The sequence below is a fragment of the Pinus tabuliformis genome, chromosome 2_2, assembly GCF_031772625.1.
Source record: "Pinus tabuliformis cultivar Carrire ecotype Pingquan chromosome 2_2, CPIR1, whole genome shotgun sequence".
NCBI classification, from domain to species: Eukaryota; Viridiplantae; Streptophyta; class Pinopsida; order Pinales; family Pinaceae; genus Pinus; species Pinus tabuliformis.
The window spans coordinates 548,383,102-548,390,218 of NC_142300.1; the positions used below are offsets into that span (position 1 = coordinate 548,383,102).

Sequence of the window (7,117 nt, forward strand, 5' to 3'; positions counted from 1 at the left end):
AAAGCAATGAGTGGTTGTGAAAAACGGGGTTTCGAGTTAAAAAATAGCCCCATACAGTGAATCATGCTACCCTGAGCAGCTCTCCTTTCATAATATTTACAAAGTAATCACAGCATGGAAGAAAAATAAATGTTAACCTTGGTCTTAGATCTGAAGGACCTGACAGCTAACTAGCTCAATAAAGCCAAAATGTCGACTAGCAATGCTCTTCCTATCAACCTCAGAATCAGAAATACTAGTAGAAGGATCGAAGGTCGATGACGATGAAGATGATGTAACTGCACCTTCGCTTGTGTCAGCCTGCAAAACAACGACATTGTCGCTAATGTCTTTCGTAATAACATGAAGCTTTCCCAAGAATCCAGCTAGTAGGTAAGGTGACTCTGAATCTGTGTGATCTACAACAGGTACTTTCCTCAAAATGACTTTCCATGTATCTTCCTGGGGATCATACATTTTAATCTTACCGCTGTCTAATGAACTAGAAGGATCCAATGCATACAAGTTACCATCCACCACAACGGTTAATTTTGTCCCTGCCTGCCTTGCAGGCCAACCATCTCCCATACCGTTTGGCATCTCCAGCCAAGAATCAGTAACAGGATCATAGGCTTCACCACCAACATCTACAAAGAAAGGCCACGAATATAAGCTCTGTGGTACACATAGTTTTCCTCTAAATGATATCATTCCAGTAGCAATTGGTTTTAGCATATCTGCCAAAAAAGCTGTGGGTAGAAATTGAGCTCGTGCAAATGGCATGTTTGGAATTTGGGTCCAGGTATTTGTAACAGGATCATAAACCTCTACCTACTGAAGTGGAGTCAATCCACCTCTGCCCCTATTCACTCCACCTACCACATAAAGGTTGTTGTTCAGGAAAGTGGTTTTACAATAAGCCCGTGCAGCTATGTTACCAGAAACGAGAAACGGGAAATGAAACGAGAAACGACAACGGTTCGAGAAACGTAGTTTGGAGGTTTCACATTCAAGAAACGAGGAGAGAGAAAAATCAACAAAAATATGAAAAACACAGATTTAATTTCAATTTTCAATATAGTTTCAACTAGATTTATGGCCAGATTGGAATAAAAAATTAAATAAATTGAATACAGTTTATCTCACATACTGATGCTTAACAAATTGACCATTAAATATATGTTTTTTGTTTCTTATGCCTTCTGCTAATTATTGTTTATGTGTGGAAATTTCAAAAAATTGTATATATATGTCACCCAAGACCAAAATATACCATTCGGAGAGAAACAATAAGTAAAATCTACAATTGAATGTACACTTCTTAAACCATATATGGAATTATGTTTAAGCTATGAGTTTTACCCATATATATTAATGCAGAGATTAACTTAAAATTAATGCAGAGATTAACTTGTTTTCAAAAAGGGAAATCGACCTAGGTGGTATCTGGTCTTCAATTGCTATTAGGAGTGCTAGTAGTTCTCAGTTTGATGAGCTTAGTGAAACTCTACTCTTCAGGTTTCTTTGTGAATGATGCAAACAACTGCAAACACTTTTACATTCATAAAGAATATCCAAATGTTACATCTATAGAACTCCTTTCCAAACTCCAAGACATTAAGAAAAAGTAGAGGCAATTCAGAATATGATAGAAAAATCCTTAGATGAGATGCATGGCGAAGGATCCGAAGGCCCAAAGACAGTCGAATCAAAGCGTTTGAAATTCAGCACAGCTCTTGCAGAAATTCTCGTCCCTTTGGATTCTATTAAAATTTGGTGCATTTGGTACTTCATTGGTAAACATATGCTTCATTGCAGGAATCTATGAACACACAGGAAGGGAATTTGGTACCTGAAATTTTTAAATAAATATATGCAAAGAGCAAAAAACCAGAGCTGAGAACGAACTCTAAAGAAACAAATTACAACGAACTGAGCTCTGAAAAAATACAGGTTAACAAAAACGGCCGTAGAAAACGGTGTTTCCCGTGCCGTTACTATGATAAACCGAATTTTCATTATATTAGCTTTGGTTGTATTCACCCACAGGTAAATTGTACTCTGTTGTGACATTTCATTGTTAACTGTGTCTAGACGGTTTATTATAGGTACGATGCAGAGGAGGCCAAGTTCCTGTCCCATAAGGGTCTTGCACAAAAGGGAATTTAACCAAACAAACAAACAAACAAAAGACGTCGCAAATGGAAGACTATAACATGAAATAGAAATTCAAGCGAATCTTACCATCGCAAAAATCAATGGATCCTTAGGGCTTCAGCTCAAAATCCTCAAAATCATAATTTCCACTACAAAGCCTTCCACAATTTTAAAGAATTTTCAACCATAAACCTGCATAAATCAAGATGGCAGCATTCAGAAGCGAATGGAGTTGCAGCTAATTTACCCACAGAAATACTGAAAAAATAAAACTCTTCAATTCCACAACCCATAACGCTCCACCTTCACCTCAATCTCTGACATGTTTCTGCAGTTGCCGAAGATGAGAGAGAAACAATGGTTCCTTGAGTATGGCAAGCGCTAGGTAGTTTGAAAAGTTATTATGGAAACCGACTATTTGATCCAACGGTAGCAATTATTCGAATCGTCTAACATCAAATCAGACAGACGGACGATAACGATGACAACAAAGACCACAAGAAATTTCATCTCAGAGGAAACGCCTTACGGCGTAAAAATCAGACGGACGATAATGATGACAGCAAAGACCACAGTAAATTTCATCTCAGAGGAAACGCCTTACGGCGTAAAAATAACTATTTCAATAATACAAACTACAGGTTCCATGGGTACTGCACAGGCAGTCGAATTATTACTGCGCTCCTCATGTGCTTATTGTTTGCTCTGTATCAAACACTTTTTTGTGATCAGATCTTCGCATCAGAAACAACAAAGTGATCGGATCTTCGCATCTGAAACAACAAAGTCATGTTCTGATGCCCCAAACTTGATCTAGTTTTGGATCAATTTTTGACTTTGTTTCATGCCAAATTGGGATAGATAATGGGCCATACCTCATGGTTCTCAGCCGGATCGGAAGGAAAGACCTCAAACAGATGAGACTCGTGATAGGCGGCGCCATTCCATAAGTGGATGGCATAATCGTAGGATTTAATGGATACGCCAACAGGTACTGTGTTCCCTTTCTTGTGACGCGTCGCCGTCAATTTCCGGTCACGGTCAATATTATTACTGCGAGTGCCCGCGCATATTGAACTTTAAAATTTTAAGCATATCTTTGAAAATTTTTGGCCCTCCTTACGAGAATCGAACTGTGAACCTGTGTATACCTTCTCTGCGAGCACTTCGTCGTAGACATCAACATCCCCAGAATAAAATCTGGTCGGGTGAGGTGCAGCTTGCTTCGCAGCTAAAGAGCTTAAGAAAGAATTCTGCTGAGCGATGTATCGGAGCTATCCTGCTATTTCAGATTTAAGCTCGATTACACGAAAATGAAAAGAAAATAAGCCTACCAAAGAACTTTCAGTCTGTGAACCGCGAAGCAAAGAAATAGACGCAGATTCCTTTAAAATTTCATCCGGATTTGGCCGATTAGTCGTTTCTTTTTCATACTTCGGCCCAAATTCAAACAATTTATTTAACAAAAGTACCTGCTGAATTGCCCGAGACTTGTTTCACTAAGGCGGTCACATGCCTGCACAAAAATTTAAATATCAGCAATGCATAACTTTTAAAACGATTGCTGAGAGAAATGCCTGTCCGAATAAACATTATTTAAGGTCTGAATTCAAAATATACACAATTTTACACCAGATTAGCACGCCTGGCTTCAGATCAGTAGTATTTCAAGCTCTATTTTCAAATTTGAAGAGTTCCTTAGGGCTTCAGCTCAAAATCCTCAAAATCATAATTTCCACTACAAAGCCTTCGACAATTTTAAAGAATTTTCAACCATAAACCTGCATAAATCAAGATGGCAGCGTTCAGAAGCGAATGGAGTTGCAGCTAATTTACCCACAGAAATACTGAAAAAATAAAACTCTTCAATTCCACAACCCATAACGCTCCACCTTCACCTTAATCTCTGACATGTTTCTGCAGTTGCCGAAGATGAGAGAGAAACAATGGTTCTTGAGTATGGCAAGCGCTAGGTAGTTTGAAAAGTTATTATGGAAACCGACTATTTGATCCAACGGTAGAAATTATTCGAGTCGTATAACATCAAATCAGACGGACGATAACGATGACAGCAAAGACCACATGACTCTTTAATTCCACAACCCATAACGCTCCACCTTCACCTCAATCTCTGACATGTTTCTGCAGTTGCCGAAGATGAGAGAGAAACAATGGTTCTTGAGTATGGCAAGCGCTAGGTAGTTTGAAAAGTTATTATGGAAACCGGCTATTTGATCCAACGGTAGAAATTATTCGAATCGTCTAACATCAAATCAGACGGACGATAACGATGACAACAAAGACCACATGAAATTTCATCTCAGAGGGAACGCCTTACGGCGTAATAACTAAGCATTAACGACTAAAACAATGTAAAGGCCATGATAGATATAGGGCACATTCTTTAAATTTATTATGTAATAAAATTAGTTACTTTTTCACTATAGTTATAATACAAAATATTTATAACTAATGAGTGTGAGAAGTTGTCGGCATGGTTGATAATGTACCTCCAAAAAGAAGATGTCGACTCATGGGAAGCCAGTGATGTGGGGGACATTGGGTGGGGAGAAGTTTCACCATAAAGTTGAAGCCTTTCTTAAAAGTATTTGAAGTATTCAATAAAGCAAAAAGATGTGGGGGACGTTGGGTAATGAGAAGTTTGAAGGGAGTCACTAAAGTTTTAGCTTTTTCCATTATCTTCAGAATTTCAATAAAGTGAAAATATTGTTATTAATGAATTTAATAATAAAGTTGATAAAAGTTTTAGCTTTTTCCATTCTCTTCGAGAATTTCAATAAAGTGAAAATATTGTTATTACTGAATTTTTTCATTAATAATAAAATTTATAATGCTTTTGTTGAGTAAAAAGTTAAATTATGATCAATACAGTATTAGTTTAGGTATATGAGGGTTCAATGTTATAAATAAATATATAGTTTATGAGAGATCATTTCTATGATGATAAGGGAAAGTAGTTGTTTACAAAGATTATGGAGGTTAAAATTGTCTTTTGGTTTTGAAGTAAGACTTAAAATTGTTTTTAATGGGATAAGAGCTTGTCTTCCTGGGATATAAGGAATTCAGTTAACTACACAAGATCTTAGAGGCATATAGTAAGACTAAAATGCGTTCCCTTACCGATCACTAAAATGTCAAGGAATGGTTTTCTTTGAATAACGGTGACAAATCAAATGACATTTGCAAATAGAAACTAAAAATAACTATCCTCACTACATAAAAACATAACTAGGAGATATTTATATTAAGTAAAAACTACATCATAGCTTGCAACAAGTTTACACCAACAATTTATTTCAAAATTCTTTAAAACAAAATCTAAAGAAAAAATATCTACTAGTCTATATATATATATATATATATATATATAGTGTTGTGAGAAAAACATTCCTTTATATCTTAGTGAAGTAGATTCTATAACCAAGACCTTGATATCGAATTATTTTGAAAAACACGTGAACTTAACAAAAGGAACAATGGTTGGTTGCTTCTTCAAGTGTTGCTTTAGCTGAGCCTGAGTCTAATTTGACAATTTCCACATTCTCCATAAGCTAGTGAACAATTCCATCTTCCCCAGGTATCCCACATTTTGAATTAATAGACTACACTCCTTTGGTCAAATGATGATCATGTTTTAAAGCATGTTATGTTTAGCTTCCAAAAACACAAAATTGATGCTTCAATTGATCTAAAGTATCCATAAATGTAGCAATTTGAGAAGTAACACATTGATCCCATTCTTGAATTTTAGCTATCATTGCAAAAATTGAGCTTAAAATGTTGCCCTAAATGGCATCCTCATGTCGTCCAAATTTCCTACAACTCCTAGTCTATTTGTATACTAGAGCAATCTAAAGTCAATTGTATATTATAATTTCCAATGTTATTTATAGTAACTAACCATTTGTTGAGGTCCTTGAAGCCATAAACAAATGTTAATTATACTTTGAGCAATAAAGTCAAACATCACATAGGGATGCTCTTTCTGAGCAAACAAAGAATGTCACATAAAGTGCAAGGTTAAATTAACAAGTCCCAAAGGGCACTGCATATAAACATACCACATAGAAAAATAAAGGGGCAATGTACACCATACTAAAAAAGAGAACAGAACCCTCTCTGATACCACCCTATAATGCCTCCTCCCACATTTACCCACTTTTACAAGCTCTCCATGGTAAACATGACCTGAGTATCACTATGATATGACCCAACCTCCAAGTTCCAGTTATGGAAGTGGGTCTGACTAACCAACAACTTACAGTAATCCCTCAAGGACTATAGACCACTTAGGAGCCTGAAAACCACCACAAGCGATCAATCCCCAAGTTGGAACCTTTTCTCATAAGAGAAACTCCCCAACCACACCCATAACACTACATCCATGTGATTTGGAGGCTATAAATGCATTCATAGACCTAGATGCCAGCGGTTATGACCCAGATTTCCCAGTTCAATGCATGTGGTCATGAGATCTATGCCACTTTTTCATGCAAGCCTCCAAATCACTGCCCAGAACTTCCTGTAACTTTCTAGAATCATGACAATAAGGATAAAATTTTGAAACAAATAGAACTTGAGCCAAATCTTGACCAATACATGCCTAATGCAAGATAAACATTTCATCAAACACATGACAAACATATAATCTATAGGTCATGAATGCATATCTAATCATAAACTTCTGAATCTTCATTTGAGAATCACCAAGAAGTCTCAATGCCCTCTTAAGCTGGCCGCAATAATGCTTGTTATTCTATGCATTCATCAACCATCCAATAACTTATCAAATCATGAGCAAGATCCATAGCTAGAGTGTTGGAAAATAAGAAAGGCAGTAAATATTTTTTTGATCTTGATAATTACTTGTGTTGTTACTTATTATTATGATTCTTTACATATTCTTTCTTTAGTTCATCAAACAATTACACAAAGCATCAACACATAAAACAATGAACAC

General features: G+C 36.3%; 1 pseudogene; it reads right to left on the minus strand.

Moving 5' to 3' along the window:
* Nucleotides 1-144: 144 nt before the first annotated feature.
* Nucleotides 145-4,018, minus strand: LOC149193807 (F-box/kelch-repeat protein At1g22040-like; annotated as a pseudogene).
* Nucleotides 4,019-7,117: the final 3,099 nt, after the last annotated feature.